Here is a 17,386-nt window from a genome sequence, read left to right on the forward strand (position 1 = left end):
CTGGCACCATGATGGGAGTCTCTCTACCTCATCCAAGTATGTGGTCTCATCATTGTTGGAGATGAGGCCCAGAACCACAGTATCATCAGCGAATTTGATAATAGATGTGGAGCTGTGAGAGGACACGCAGTCATGCGTGTAGAGAGAGTAGAGCAGGGGAAATGAGGCCCTCAAAGAAAAGAACACAGTCCCTACAGTCAAACATGGTGGAAGGTTCAAAGATGTTTTAGGGTTCCTTTGCTGCTTCTGACACTGGATGCTTTGACTGTGTGAATGGAATCATGAAATCTGATGATTACCAAAGAATTTTGGGGCACAACGTAGTGGCCAGTGTCAGAAAGCTGCGTCTCCACCAGAGGTCATGGGTCTTCCAGCAGGACAATAACCCAAAACACTTAAAAAAGCACTCAGAAATGGTTACAAACAAAGCGCTGGAGAGTTCTGAAATGGCCAGCAATGAGTCCAGATCTGAATCCCATAGAACACCTGTGGTAAGATCTCAAAACAGCAGTTGGGAGAAGGCATCCTTCAAATTTGAATAACCTGGAGCAGTTTGCAAAAGAAGAGTGGTCCAAAATTCCAGTAGAGAGGTGTAAGAAACTCAGGGTGCTTTCACATCTGTAGTTCGGTTCCTTTGGTCCGGACCAAAGGCAAAAAATTATACATTGTAGCTATTTTTAGCCGTTTTAGTTCCTTTTCACACCACACTGTTTGCTCTGGTCCGAACCAACTGAAACGAACCAAAATGCAGTCACATGACAACATTCGCTTCACTTGTTGGCTAGATGTGTCTTTGAATGCATTCCCTAAACTGCTTTTCGATTGGCCAGAAAGAGCGTGCGGGAAAATTCCAACGGTGCTCCCGGAAGTAAACAAAGACAGGAGTAAAATGCAGCAGACAGCACACTGCTATTTTGAGGCTCCGCACCTCCTCGCAACCCCAAGTTTGTCCGCGACCTGCCATGCTAAACTGTCAACAAACACTTCCTCATCCTATAATGCACAGCGCAGCTGACTACGGCAGCTGGTTTAGTCCAAAAATGCGCAGTTCTTTTTGCGGTTGGGTCTGTTTAAGGTCGGATCGTGTTCTCACCACAAACGATCCGCTCCAGGGTTCGTTTGAAAGCGTACCGAGACCACCTCTTCAAGGAGGTCTCGGTACACTTTTTTTGTTTGGTCCGCTTTTGGCGCGCACCCGAGTGCGATTGCTGCTTTCTCACCTGCCCAAACGAACCGCACCAAGAGGGAAAACGAACTCTAGTGCGATTCAACCGAACTAAATGAGGCAGGTGAGAAAGCACCCTCATTCATGGTTACAGGAATCGATTGATTTCAGTTATTTTTTCCAAAGGGGGTGTTACCAAATATTAAGTTAATGGTGCCAATAATTTTGTCCAGTGCATTTTTTAAGTGAAGTGACATACTGCCAAGTATGGTGACCCATACTCGGAATTCGTGCTCTGCATTTAACCCATCCAACGTGCACACACACAGCAGTGAACACACACACACACACCGTGAACACACACCCAGAGCAGTGGGCAGCCATTTATGCTGCGGCGCCCGGGGAGCAGTTGGGGGTTCGGTGCCTTGCTCAAGGGCACCTCAGTCGTGGTATTGAGGGTGGAGAGAGCGCTGGACATTCACTCCCCCCACCTACAATCCCTGCTGGCCCGAGACTCAAACCCGCAACCTTTGGATTACGAGTCCGACTCTCTAACCATTAGGCCACGACTTCCCATGGATTTTGGATTCTGTGTGGAATTGTATCAGATTTGACTCTTCTTCTCTGTTTTTTTGTGTTGTTCCAATGCAAACAAAAAATAAAATAAACGTGAGTACCAAAACATTTGCAACTGCATAAATTTTCTGAGAGAAGGGTTGCATTTTCTGACAGAATTGCAAGGGTGCTGATATTTTTGGCCATGACTGTGTGTATATACATCATGATGTAATCTTGTAGATTAAGTTCCCTATCTGTCGGTCAATACGAGTTATGTCGAGTGATGACATTAGGGGATTCACTTGGGAGCCCCAATCATCTCTGACTTTAAGAGAAACGCCAATGAATATTGGCTAGTGGATTTTGCGTACCTGAGCCACTCCCCGTGCATATGGGTATAAATAGATGACAGGTGCATCCACTCATCAAATTTTTGCTTCGGAGCCGAGTGGATGAACGTGTTGATCTCCACAAAGCCATTCATCATCTGTCTGGAAGCTGTTCTGGTTGGCGTTATAGTGCGAACAGCGGTGTCCCTGTCTGCAGCGATTCCCCTGGGCTCTGATCTAAAACTAAACTCAACTAAAAGAGCAGATTTCTTAAAAGAGCAAATCAAGGTTGGTTCGTGTCTTTCTAAAGATGCCGTTCCGGGCGTGTCCTCTTGGTTGTGGTCGTTTCCTATCCCCCGTTGACAGCCGTGATCGTTGGCTTCAGAATCCAGCATGCTGAAGCTACATACTTGGATGGTTTATGCATTCGTTTTGAGTGTGTAACCATGGCAGCTCTGCGATCATGCCTCTCTCTCCTCACAGGAATGGAAGGGGCTCCCTCTATCACTACCCACGCTGGCTTCTCTTCCAGAAACAGAGAACCATCGGCTAGTGCTCTGGGCGATCTGAGGGGTACAGTGAGAGCCGTCCCACTGGGCCAGTCCCCACAGACCTTTCACTCCTCCCGCAGTAGCTGTTCTGTGCTGCTCCCCAGTGATTCTGCTGTGCCATCTTACGGCGTGCCCAGCGTTTCATTCGGCGTACCAATAGAGGATCTGATGTCGATAGCAGCATCGGGGGATGGACAATCGTCCTCTGAGGATGAAGATTCGGCGGGGCTGCCCCCCTAGAGTGTCGCGGCCACCGCTGAATCGGACCCAGGGTTAACGGCCGTTCTTTCCTGGGCCACCGTGAACATCGGCCTGGAGGGGTGCACACCTCGCAGTCCCGAGCCCTTGCGGCGAGTTGATTGGTTCCTCGGCACGGGCCGTGGCTCACGGCCACGCCCTGCTCCAGTTCCTTTCTTCCCGGAGGTGCATGAGAAGCCGATGAGCTTGAGGACGGCCCCTTTTTCAGCCGGAAGCTGCACATCTGTCTCCCCCATCCTCACCACCCTCGATGGCGGGGCGGCTAGGAGATACGTTGACATTCACCAGGCGGAGAGTGCGGTTGCGGTGCACCTGTGCCCGCAAAATGCTGCCACTTGGAGGAATCGTCCTCATCTCCCATCCAAAGCCTGCAAGCTGACAGCTGCTCTTGTGGCCAAAGCTTACAATGCTGCAGGCCAAGCCTCCACTGCCCTGCATGCCATGGCTACCCTGCAAACACACCAAGCTAAGGCACTAAAATACACAAGCTTAGTACCAACCTGAGGTTGATGCAGGAGCTGCGCTTGACGACTGACCTCGCCCTACAGGCAACGGAAGTCACAGCGTGGTTCCTCGGGAAGGAGATGTCCACAATTGTGGCCCAAGAGCGCCATCTATGGCTCAGCCTGGCTGAGATGAGCGATATCGACAAAGTGCTCTTTCTTGACTGCCTCCTATCCCAGGCTGAACAGTTTGGCGACACTGTCGAGGACTGTGCCCAGCAGTTCTCAGCAGTACAGAAGCAGACTGAGGCCATCCAACACATCTTGCCCTGGCATGATGCACCACCGCTCCGCTACGGGCCAGTCCCCAGTCTGCTTGTCACCGTGGGTGCCCTCCTGCGTTCTCCAGAGTGCGCTGCCCAACCCAGCTCATTCGCACAATCTGACTCGACTATGCGATTCAGTTCACCAGGCGATCTCCCAAGTTCATTGGCATTCTCAAAACTTCGGTGGCAGTCCGAGACGCACCTATCTTGCACAAAGAGATTTCTGTCCTCCTGGCGAAGGCTGCAATCGGGCCGGTCCCTCCAGCCTAGAAGAAGCAGGGGTTTTACAGCCCTTACTTCATCGTTCCCAAGAAAGGTGGTGGCCTCCGGGCCAATCCTGGATCTGCGAGTCTTGAATCAGGCCCTTCACAAGCTGTTAAATATATTGAAATATATTTTGAAAATATTTTAAAAAAATACATAAAACAAAGCTTAAAAATTGTTCCTCGTGATACATGTGTAAATAGGCTGTGTACGAATTCATGCGTATATAATCGATCTTTTTATTTATTATTAAATATTTCTACACCAAGTTTACCATTTCTAATAGCTATTATTATTTATATTATAATATATTTACATACATTCTGCATGACTTCTACGTGCTTTAATGGGCGCGCGCGCTGATCTGGAGCGGAGGAAGTCACCATGGAAACGGCGTGGCAGCTCAACTGTCAAACGTGTAACACTCCAAAATAATATCAAAGGAGTAGATAAAGAGACCACAAGGTTCCTGACTGGACCAGATCATTTATTTGGGCATCAATAGCAGGAGACTCAAGAACACAACATTAATATAAATTAATATGGCACTTTTATTCTTATACAATAATACTACAATATTAAAACCTCCAAAGGGCAAAGCAGCAGGTTAAGATGGTTATCACATATAGGCCTATACTTCAATTAATAGTGTATTTGACAAATCACAAATGACCTACAATAAATAAACAGTCGACGAGCAGGAAGTATTCAGCAGAGAGTTTCAACACCTTAAAATTAGTTAATGTGCCCGCCAATTATACACAATTTCATTACACAGCAAACACCAAATGTACACAAATCCGTAAGTGCACCAGTTAAATCACACACTTCAATACACACCACAAGATCACTCAGTATGGGCCAAAACCACTCTGGCTAACCACTTAGCCGTCGTCAATATAAAACAATATGAAAAATGGCACATGAAAGAAGATAACCTGCCCTAATACCCCATACACACACACTCACAATTACAAACACATACAAACGCCGGGTGACCGGTAACAATTAATCAATCACATTAAACCAGGACGCCCCGGCGAATAAAACACTTCATATTGTAGTATTCTAACGACATTATATTTATTTTAGCTTTTAGGGAATCACTCTTAAGATGATTATATGATTTATATGATTAATTGCTATTAATCAGAATGTCCAACTTATACCTGGTTAACGATACCTTATTAACGACTTGTCCAGCAAGTAGTAAAATCAGCACGTTATTTCTTAACTATTTATCTTATTCGCTGGCCAACGATAAAATAACCCAAATAGTCAACTTAGTTATCAAGCTCATGAGCGTAATTAATGCGGTCTTTTTGGCAAATAATTACGATTTGCAAAATCACATAGCACAGACACGGGATTTCTTAATATAATCAAAGTTTATTTACTACTCTAACACACTACTACATTAACCAACACAAAACAAAAGACATAAACACACACATTCGTTGCAATGGATTGTTCTGATCTGAAGAGAGTCTTAGGTTCTAAAGTATCGTTTCAACCTGAGGGAAATCACACGCAGGAACTCTTTATCCTTACTCTAAAAAAAATAGATATCACCAGTTTCAGCAGATTCAAGAGAATTGTCTTACTGTCTGTGTTTCAATTGAGTTCAGTTCCTTTCGTTCGGTTGAAGACGTCGCTGCTTCAACTTGGCTCTCAGTTGAATTCAGCTCTTTGTTCAGTTCGAGACGGACCGTGCGCTGATTGGCGGCTTGGGAGGTCGTCGTCACGGGGGTACTCTTCAGTGGTTGGTTGACTTCGTGCTGACTCGATGACGCTCTCAGGAAGTCTTTCTAGTTCTTAGCTTCAGATGTTAGTTTCTCTCAAAGTTTAACTGAGTCTTGGTCTCAGTTGCAATGCTCAGCCGTGATGTTAGTGGCCAGAAGCGCTCTGCAGCGCGTGAGCAGAACGAGAGATGAGCGAGGCGAGAGTGAGCTCTTCCTTTTCAGTTTTCAACTCCAACCGAACTTTCACAGTTGTGCATCTGGTTTTAACGGGCCGATTTGGGATCCGCCCATGGGCGCCTGATCCAATCGGATTCTTCCTGTGGGGCGTTTGATCCAATCGCAAGTGTTTCTGTGGGGCAGAGCCCCGCCCTGCACAGCTGCGTGTTGTGCATACATTATCTTGTTCAGTTGTTTTGTGACATGAACAAAATTATGAACAGCAAACTTCTATTCGTATTGTAATCATGCATCGATGAAAACATAATCTTCATTCATACCACAACATTATTCATGAAATTATCTTTCGTCTGGCACCAAACATTAGGCATTTGACATGCCCAAAAATACATATCCTTTATATTCATTACGTGGTTAATGCATTGATTAAACGATTCTGAATTCTAAATAATCACATCGAGCATGTGAAAATTAACAACTAGTGATCAGGAATATTATACATTCTGGAAAAAGATTACCATAAGTTCAAAATAACACAACAAGCTTATAAATGTCACAAACAAAAACATCCTTTAATATATATGTTGCAAATATATGGTATATAGTGTTTTTGTTTTCGAGTATAATTTCAGTCGCAGAAACTTAGTATAACTCGTTCCCTTTTAAAAATGTATTTAAGCAAAGCTGTGGCTCTCTCTCTTTGTCTGTTTTAGAGAACGCAACAAAAAAGGCACATTCCTTTCTTGGGCGAAACGCGAGGTCATAAAAGTCACTTCTTTTGGAGTTGTCAGAGTTACTCGTAAAAAGTCTTCTTCAGCGATTACTTTCTTGAATTACTGCGTGAACGTCAGAGAGTATCGAGAGAGTCCACGTTAGAACCTTTTTTTCCTTCAGACGCCTTTATAAGTCTTTATTTATGATAAAAACCAGCCAGGCGCTTAAAATTTTATTCTTGAAAGACATCCAGATGTGACTGTCCCATATATCCCGAGTTTATGGTCTCAGGAGATAAGGGAGTTAATTCCAGAAGAGCCAGGCTGTCTGTTGAGTTAGGTGTGTGTGTGTCCTGTTAGGACCCAAGCACTACAATATATACACCCAATTCAATAAACCATAAAGGCAGATAATGGGATGCTGGCCCTCTTACCCACTACCGGACATGGGGTACAGTGTTCGGGAAGACAAGCGGCGGCCGCCGAACTTTAGTTAGGGAACCCAAAACTACAAACTATCCCTCCCAATCACATCGCACACGTAGCCGAAAAAAACATCCAACCCACGTGCCGGCACGGTAGCCTCGGCAAGAAGCTCAGCAGCACTCACATACAAAATCCCCTCCCAAACAACAACAGACCTCATACCTTTATAGATTCCATTAGAAATGCAGCACAGGTGTTTGTCCCTTTCCCTAATGAGACGTAAGGCAGACACTGCGGGCGCCACCACTGTCGCCCCTCCCCTTGCCTAAATGAAGGGCTTACAAACAGCTAAACGTCGTCTCCCACTGCTGTTTTCACTCTGAAATAGCAGATGAGGGAAACAGACGTCCCCTGTTTGCTGGGCCGTCAATCTGAATGTGTGTGTGTGACGCGCGTGACGATCTCTCTCTCTCTGTATGTATGTATATATATATATATATATATATATATATATATACACTGTACATACAGTGTATGTATATATATATATATATGTGTGTGTGTGTATGTACAGTATGTATATACAGTCAGGTCCATAAATATTGGGACATCAACACAATTCTAAATATTTTGGCTCTATACACCACCACAATGGATTTCAAATGAAACGAACAAGATGTGCTTTAACTGCAGACTGTCAGCTTTAATTTGAGGGTATTTACATCCAAATCAGGAGAACGGTGTAGGAATTACAACAGTTTGCATATGTGCCTGGAGCGAGCCCTGGGGCTGGATCCGACACTGAAGCGAGCTCTGGGCCTGGAGCCGATACTGTAGCGAACTGCGGGGCTGGAGCCCACAGACTCTTCCTCCGCAATCTCCTCTTTTGGGCTGAGAAGAGGGAAATGGCCACCAGGCTTGACTTAGGAGCGGCCAGGGAACTTGACTCAGGAGCAGCCGGCGGGCTTGTGTGAGCCGCAGCCGGCATGCTTGAGCGAGTGGTGGCTGGCGAACTTTGGAGAGGCCGGCGGGCTTGACGTAGAAGCCAGCGGGCTTGAGTGACAAACCGCTGGCAGGCTTGACATCGGCGAGGCCTGGCGGCCATGACTTTAAAGTGGCCAGCAATCTTGACCAGGAAGTGTCCGGCATTTCTGGGCTGAGGCTGGAGCTTAGGATCACTTGGGGGTGCTGTGGGTTGCGCAGGTGGTCGGAGCCGTTGGCGTGGTATTTTTGTTATCGCAGCCAAAGTAGCATGTCCAACTCAAAAAGAACCGAATGAGCCGGTTCAACCAAATTACAGTTTTTAATTTAAATTTTATTAAAACCTGCAAAAACCTTTCTGTCGAGTGATGTAAATAAATAGTTTGTGCATGAATATTATATTTAAAGTTGCTTAAGCGAAATCAAGGAGTATATAAGAGTAATTTATTCATTCTTTATACAGTAGACATGTAGAACATATATGCGTTTGTGCATCAATGTCTGTAATGTGTGCTGTAGGTGTGAAACTTAGGAATCTTATCCAAGTTGTAGGCAAGTCAATAACCTATTGATAATATGCTTTCACACAAATAACTTTATTTTCTGAATGTTTCAGCGTGTTGACATAAATGACTTATTTGAATTTTTCATTGATTCAACATGGCACTGAGTTGTTGGAAAATAAATGTGTATTGCTTGATGATGTCAGGAACTGATGAATCGGCTTTTTGAACAGGTTCAATGAGCTGATCTGTCTGAAAAGAACCGGTTCGCGGAAATGAAACGGACTTTGCATAACTAATACAGGTCCTTTTCAAAAAATTAGCATATTGTGATAAAGTTCATTATTTTCTGTAATGTACTGATAAACATTAGACTTTCATATATTTTAGATTCATTACAACACAACTGAAGTAGTTCAAGCCTTTTATTGTTTTAATATTGATGATTTTGGCATACAGCTCATGAAAACCCAAAATTCCTATCTCAAAAAATTAGCATATTTCATCCGACCAATAAAAGAAAAGTGTTTTTAATACAAAAAAAGTCAACCTTCAAATAATTATGTTCAGTTATGCACTCAATACTTGGTCGGGAATCCTTTTGCAGAAATGACTGCTTCAATGCGGCGTGGCATGGAGGCAATCAGCCTGTGGCACTGCTGAGGTGTTATGGAGGCCCAGGATGCTTCGATAGCGGCCTTAAGCTCATCCAGAGTGTTGGGTCTTGCGTCTCTCAACTTTCTCTTCACAATATCCCACAGATTCTCTATGGGGTTCAGGTCAGGAGAGTTGGCAGGCCAATTGAGCACAGTAATACCATGGTCAGTAAACCATTTACCAGTGGTTTTGGCACTGTGAGCAGGTGCCAGGTCGTGCTGAAAAATGAAATCTTCATCTCCATAAAGCTTTTCAGCAGATGGAAGCATGAAGTGCTCCAAAATCTCCTGATAGCTAGCTGCATTGACCCTGCCCTTGATAAAACACAGTGGACCAACACCAGCATCACTGACTGTGGGTATTTGACACTGGACTTCAGGCATTTTGGCATTTCCCTCTCCCCAGTCTTCCTCCAGACTCTGGCACCTTGATTTCCGAATGACATGCAAAATTTGCTTTCATCCGAAAAAAGTACTTTGGACCACTGAGCAACAGTCCAGTGCTGCTTCTCTGTAGCCCAGGTCAGGCGCTTCTGCCGCTGTTTCTGGTTCAAAAGTGGCTTGACCCGGGGAATGCGGCACCTGTAGCCCATTTCCTGCACACGCCTGTACACGGTGGCTCTGGATGTTTCTACTCCAGACTCAGTCCACTGCTTCCGCAGGTCCCCCAAGGTCTGGAATCGGTCCTTCTCCACAATCTTCCTCAGGGTCCGGTCACCTCTTCTCGTTGTGCTGCGTTTTCTGCCACACTTTTTCCTTCCCACAGACTTCCCACTGAGGTGCCTTGATACAGCACTCTGGGAACAGCCTATTCGTTCAGAAATTTCTTTCTGTGTCTTACCCTCTTGCTTGAGGGTGTCAATGATGGCCTTCTGGACAGCAGTCAGGTCGGCAGTCTTACCCATGATTGCGGTTTTGAGTAATGAACCAGCCACACTCATTTACTGATGACCTACACAGTGATCATGTGTGAAAACACATACAATAATACATAATTTGTTCACTTAGAAATCAAAACTCAATGTCTTGAGGAAGAAATTAATTTTACATCCTTGCACACACACATAAATATATACACACACACATATATATATATACATATATATATATATATGTATATATATGTATATATGTGTATATATATATGTGTGTGTGTATATATTTATGTGTGTGTGTGTGTGTGTGCAAGGATGTAAAATTAATTTCTTCCTGAACAAATTATTTCTTCCTGAACAAATTATTTCTTCCTGAACAAATTATTATTGTATGTGTTTTCACACATGATCACTGTGTAGGTCATCAGTAAATGAGTGTGGCATTTAAATGGCAGCGTTTCCCAAATGAAATATATATATATATATATATAGAGAGAGAGAGAGAGAGAGAGAGAGGTTTCCCCGGTAACTGCTCTAGTAGACAAAGTAGCGCTGAGCTTACAAACGCTGCTTTATCAGGCATATAACATGCAAGATTAAATGAAAATGACATCAAATATTTTCTAAAGACACAGTCAGTGGCGTAGCGGACAGGCACGCAGGGCACACACTGCAGGGGAGCCCTGTGATAATCTCCGTGCTGGGGTGCGTTGAAAGAGAGGATCATGTACCAGCGGATTTGCGCTACTCCACTGAACACAGTGATATAAAAACACACCTCGTTTTGATTTTTAAACGTGCATTACGTGCTCATGTTTAGTCAACGAAGCCTTCGGAAAATCAGTCAGTTTTGATATTGTGGCGGGTCACTTTAACTTTAACTGCGTTTGTAGCCGTTTGTAGCATCGTTAGCCAACTATGGTTGCAAGTTCCGTCGTTACCAGCATAGTTCAACGTTTTCGGTGTTTCCCAAATCCATAGTTCAAACGAACGTTCGCAATCAGCGTCACAAACTTCCGTGGTTGGAACAACAGCTCTCGACCTGTAGTTAGAAGCATAGTTTCCTGTTAGTAAGATATATGGGCTTAAATAAATATGCTCTTTGGCACAACAAGCAAGCTAACATCCAGTACTATCTATATTGTCCATTCTATGTAAATATAAATGCATTTTAATTAAGTATTTTTGCGCTTCCATTGTAAGCACCGAGTGTGCATGTGCATAAATGCCTGCGGGAACCCCGGAGCATGACGTAAGAGGGAACCCATGATGAATCAAACATCAAATAAATCACAATGACAGGGAACAAAAACAGTAAATTAGTCAGTAGGTGCCATGTTCAATACAGTAGCATTTTAGAGACCTCTAATCAGTTAAATAGCTTAAGTTATTCCTCCACCACACGCGTGACGTCATTAACAATGGCCCTATATTGTTGAACTAACCACAAGATGCGACCGTGTTCGGGAAACAGTCGTGACTAGATAGTTTGTTTCCAAAACGATGCATCGTACTATGGTGGTTAATCAGCGAGCGACGTCGTTGTTCGAGAAACGCACCCCAGACCAATAACAAACACAGACCGGAAGTTAACTTTGGGCCTGGCACGTGCGCCCGATGAAACTGTCTATTTCTCCCGCTTTAAAGCACCTCCTGCTGGTAGAGAATGAATTAGCATTTTTAATAAGTCCATCCATGTAGTTATCATTGCATCTCAGTCCGTCTGATTTACGCAGCAAATATATTTAGCTTGTTATCAAATAAATAATCTACTCTAGAGGGACTTAGCTGTTGTTTTTTTTATTCTAAATTAGGGCCACAAAAGCGCACATGTGCAGTAACGTTTGTTTATGTTGTTGCCGTTGAAACCGTCTATAAAACTTACACATAGGAGCCTGAGAAAAATGCTCCTTTTAGAAGAAAATTTCAAATGGCACTTGAGGTTTTGCATCTGAACTCAATATATATATATATATATATATATATATATATATATATATATATATATATATATATATATATATAGAGTTTATTTGCAAAAACAGATTTTTTTTTATTTTCAAAAATCATGTTTTTTATGTTATGAAGTTTTTATTGTGTTAGGTAGCTAAGTTAGTTAGTTTTTTGTTTTGTTTTTTAACCTATTCAAAATAACCCAACTGCAGTTTAATTGAGATTAATTGGAATGCACAATGAAAAAACTTGATTTCTGAGAATTGTTAAAAACGGAGTTAACTGTTTTTGCACATGACCTGTTCATATATATAAACAATATAAATAAGTGTGCCATGAAATATGTAATGTAATGTGTGTTGTAAAGATCGTGAGTGAAAACAAAAGAAAAAGAAAAGCTTACAGCGGCATGAGTTGTGATTGTCATGTTAGCCTGATGCAGTGCTTGAAGTGGAAAAAAAGAAGTGCCGGTACATTTTGAATATGATCGGGACAAATTAGTCAGTGAGAGAGATGCCTCTACAGACACAGAAACATCTCTAGTTGTGTATGGACCGATAACCCGTCAATCTGAATGTGTGTGTGTGTGTGTGTGTACACAGGTTTATATATCCTGGTGGGGACTTAAACCTGAATACACACAGACTCATGGGGACTCATGTCACGGTGGGGGCCTATATTGAGGTCCCCATGGGTACAAAAGCTTATAAATCATAGAGAATGATTGTTTTGAGAAAGTAAAAATGCAGAAAGTTTCCTGTGAGGAGTAAATTTAGGTGTAGGGGATAGAAAATACAGTTTGTACAGTATAAAAACCATTACGCCTGTGGAGAGTTCCTACAAGGATAGCTGACCAGACGTGTGTGTGTGTGTGTGTGTGTGTGTGTGTGTGTCTGTCTGTTCTGTTTATTGAATGCAATTTCAGTTATTCATATAATTATTTACAGGTGAAAGAATTTGACATTTGAATGTATTTTGCTTGAAAATGCACTACTCTTTAAAAATAAATTTTTCTCAGTTTTTTGTCCAAAATGTTGTATTTCTGATGAAACCTATGTGCATTCAGGTGGTGATAAAACATGAACACATGAAGATAGAATAAAATAGTTTTATTAATTTAAAAGCAGAGGCTTGATTCTATATTTTGATGTATAATATGTTCATACATTCATAGCAGAACATATTCGGAGGGCTGTCAAATTTAGGTGAAAATCATCAAAAATGCTGGTGGTGGCTGGCAACTTTTTTTTAAACGCTGGCGGGGAAAGAATTAAATAAATACATTTTAATAATTCACAATGTATGTATAGTGCCTCAATCAATCAATCAATAATTAAATAAAAGTTTTCAATACAAATTAGCACAAGTCAAGCTGCAATACCAAACAGGACCACAGGGAGACGCCAAAGACCACTAAATCGCCTGCCTTTTAATATACGGATCCATTCAGAATTGCTAAATCTCTGACCACCGCATAATCAGCATTCATTATAAAACACTCTTGCTTTTAAGACAAATACACGCTGAAAAGAATAATTTTACTGACATCTGGACGTAAGTCACTATTCTCTCCGTAATCACTGATTAAATCGGCCGTGTTTTCTCTGCATTAGCGCTGTTTTGAGCTTACTGTTTGAATTCGTTCACTGAATCCTTGGACTTTCCAGGAGTTTACGGTTTAAAATGATGTGATGTGCAAAAGCATGATGTGCATTGAATTGAATTGAATTTATTTATTTGATCAGGGACAATGCACAAAAAACATTAGTCTAAAAAAGAAGAGATGTCATGTGCCAGGTTATAGCAAAAAATGCTAATTTCCACCCGCAGTCCCTAGACAGGTTGATATTATACTTACACAAATTCATAAAATATATACAAAATAATACATGGAAGCATTACTTCACTCACATCATAAAAATACTCTCCACTTCAGGAATCTATCACTCACTTACTCACAATTTACACCATTCATATCACAGTCATTCAGTGTGTACAGGTTTGCTTTAATAACAACCACTGTTTGGTCAGGCGTGTAAAAGTACTATAGTTTGTACATGAAATAATTTCGTTTGGAAGAGTATTCCAAAGGCTCACTGCTTTATAAGAGAACGCTTGTTGGCCATATGTGGTTCTACGTCTGGGAACACTGCACTCTCCTCTGACTGTCGACCGTGTGGCTCTAGAAATTTTCTCCGAATTTAGTGTGACAAATTTTCTCAAAGCGGGAGCAGCGATGTTATGGATCATTTTAAATAGAGCAGAAATTTGATTATATTTAACGAGGTTTTCAAAACTCAATATGTTGTATTTACTTTGTATTTTACAATGATGGTACTGGCAAGGCTTTTTATCATGAATTTTTATGGCCCTTTTATATAATGATTCAAGTAATTTTAACGATGTTTTACACGCCTGAGACCAACTAGACATGCAATACAGAAGATGTGGGACAATCATAGTATTAAGATATATATTTGAGGTTTCCATAGTTAATGAATTTCTGATATGTTTATAGTTCATCAAATTAAATTTCAATTTATTACCAAGTTTTTTTATGTGACTTTTAAAACTAAGGTTCGAATCAAGTATCAGACCTAAATATTTTGTTTCATTTACATTTTTAATTTTTTGTCCATTAACTTGAATTTCTTGAGTTAGTTGTAATTTACGTTTATTTGAAAAAAACATTGAAACCGTTTTATCTACATTTAAAGTCAGATAGGACGTCTGCAACCATTCTGCAACTTTTTGCATCTCTTTTGATAATTTGTCAGCAACCTCCAGCTCGTTTTCCCCAGAAGTGAAGATCACCGTGTCATCAGCGTACATAATTACGTCAACGTCCGAACACACTCTAGGGAGGTCATTTATATAGATGCTAAAAAGCAAGGGTCCCAAAATGGACCCTTGCGGTACTCCCATCGAGGTATGATGTGCAAAAGCCTGCTTCTTTTCATTTTAAGATATGATTTTCGTTATAAAGTACTGATTCAAATTAGTAATCGATAATTAATTATTATTCTACTGCTACGCGCACCTCCCCTGACATGCTCTCGCGCAACACACAATGAAGTAGACCGACTCTGCTTGCGTTCATTCACGTGATTAATTGAGATGAGAGGTGATCCCGCCGGGGTAGTGTGATTTACATAGTTTCTATGTAATTTCTAATCATATACGGGATCATATAGCCTAATCACCCAGACCCTGACGATTTTACTCTGAGTACCGTCAACATGTCAGAAGTGCAGGTACGCACAAAAAAGTGCAGGTACTCTAAAGGCTAAAATATATAAGTGCCGGTACTTCAAGCACTGGCCTGATGGGAACAAACTTCCTCTGTAAGGGATTTTAAAATGTAAGACAGTACCCAGATTTCAAGACAATAAGATTTCACTTCTAGTGTTAATAAAATTTTGGTAGGCTACTATGAGATGGGTAGACTGAATGTTATATAATGCAGATGGGCTACTTGTTATTTTTATGGTATATCTAAAATTGTATATTTTTAAGTGCATTTCTTGGTACACTTTTACCAGTATTTACCATACTCTCAAAACAAAAATTAAAATAGGAAAAATATGCAATATGAAAATAATTTAAGAATTTTTTTCCCCCCTGTAAAACAAGATTTGGTTTTCAAAAAGCCTTTTTCCAAAAGGCACATCTGGAAAAAGGGGGGGTCGTCTTATATTCGGGTCACGGTATATATTAGGGCTGCCCTCTAATAGTCGACTAACTGTTAGTAGAAAGTAGAGCCTTGGTCAACCAAAACATTTTCGCTTAGTCACAGGAAAAAAAAAAAAAAATCAGTCATACAGTCTGTGATATAATGAGATAATGAAAGCAAACGGGATGAGCTTTCTGCCATTTCGGTCTCTGTGAACTTTAGCACAAAACTCTGTGTATATTTGCCTCACAGATAGGAAGACATCTATAGAGAGCGAAATGTCTACTTTCAAATGAACCAATTCAAATAGAAAACAAATTCTCTGATTCATTCACTGATGAGTCAGTGTCGCCAAATTCATCTCTTATGCTGAAAGCACTAGTATATCAATACATTATTAAAATGTTAATGCAGCCTCCTTACTATTTGTCCCTGACACATTCATAATCATAGCTTCTGCAGTACATGTTGGCAAGCTTTAATACTTGTTATGTGTGTGTTTGAGCGCTTATAGGCTATGTAGTACGGTGGCCGAGAGAGCTCAACATGCTGCAACTTCAGAAAACACATGCAAATAGAAAAAGCACCAGCAAATCAAGAAAAAATCTTCATCAGTTTGACAGCAGGTGGTGCAAATGCTCACAATGCAAACAAATAAAGAAACACTGCAAATGCTCACAATACAACCAAATAAATTTTATTTGCAGTGCGTCTCTTTGTTTGGTTGTGTTGTGAGCATTTGCAGCGTGTGCGTTATAAAATTGAGGAAGTTGTTTTCTTAATTTGCAGGTATTTTTTCTATTTGCAGCGCATTGAGCTCTCTCGGTCACCGTAATGCAGGCAATTAAAGGCTCATTATAATGATTAATGGTTTATTATAAATGTGCGATTAAACATCTCGCCACGGCGGCACATATACTGGATTGATACAGAGAAGATTAGCATGACCAGTGCGAAAGGTCCATCTTTTAAAAAAAAAAATTATATTTATTTAAGGTGGCAGTCGTGGCCTAATGGATAGGGAATCGGACTTGTAACCCAAAGGTAACGGGTTCGAGTCTCACGTCTGGCGGGGATTGTAGGTGGGGGGAGTGAATGTCCAGCTCTCTCTCCACCCTCAATACCACGACTAGGTGAATAGGTGAGACCCTTGAGCAAGGCACTGATCCCCCAACTGCTCCCCGGGCGCCGCAGCATACTGTGTGTCTGCACTTGGAAGGGTTAAATGCAGAGAACAAATTACGAGTATGGGTCACCATACTTGGCCATACATCACTTCATTTTTTAATTTTTGTATTTTTTTTTTTTATTTTTTTTTATATAGACTGCATATGAATACAAAACAAGTTCAATATTCAAGTCAGTTCAGTATTGATTCCTTTCAGTTGCTTAATAACTGTGTAAAATTTATCAGTTGTACCAAAGACTATAGAATACCCGTGATGTGTCACTCGTATAGTTTGGGGAAAATGCGTCACTGCAGCTGCTGTTCTGCTGTTCAAAGATGTGAACAGTCGGAAGTTCTGAGACGTGCACCTAGGACTGCGCACTGGCTGATCTAGCCTGAAAAAGCCGCTTTTTTAATGCTATTTGAGCAAAATAAACTACATTTATGATACAGTTGTTGTCAGGTTTCATTGGTGATTTCAAATAAGAAATGTAATCGTAAGCTTGGCAAGCAATTTTGGAGAATTTGATGTTTCCCCATTCAAAGAGATAGGAGATGCACTTGCATGCCCGAGAGGTGTTTCAAAGATGGCCGCCGAATGGCATGACTTGCCTGAAAGGGACTT

At 41.5% G+C, this 17,386-nt stretch overlaps 1 protein-coding gene across 2 annotated transcripts in view; it reads left to right on the forward strand.

The window, feature by feature from the left end:
• Positions 1–17,386, forward strand: part of cfh (complement factor H) — a 159,924-nt gene that overhangs the window by 36,151 nt on the left and 106,387 nt on the right. The window lies entirely within an intron of this gene.

The sequence above is a fragment of the Barbus barbus genome, assembly GCF_936440315.1.
Source record: "Barbus barbus genome assembly, chromosome: 9".
NCBI classification, from domain to species: domain Eukaryota; kingdom Metazoa; phylum Chordata; class Actinopteri; order Cypriniformes; family Cyprinidae; genus Barbus; species Barbus barbus.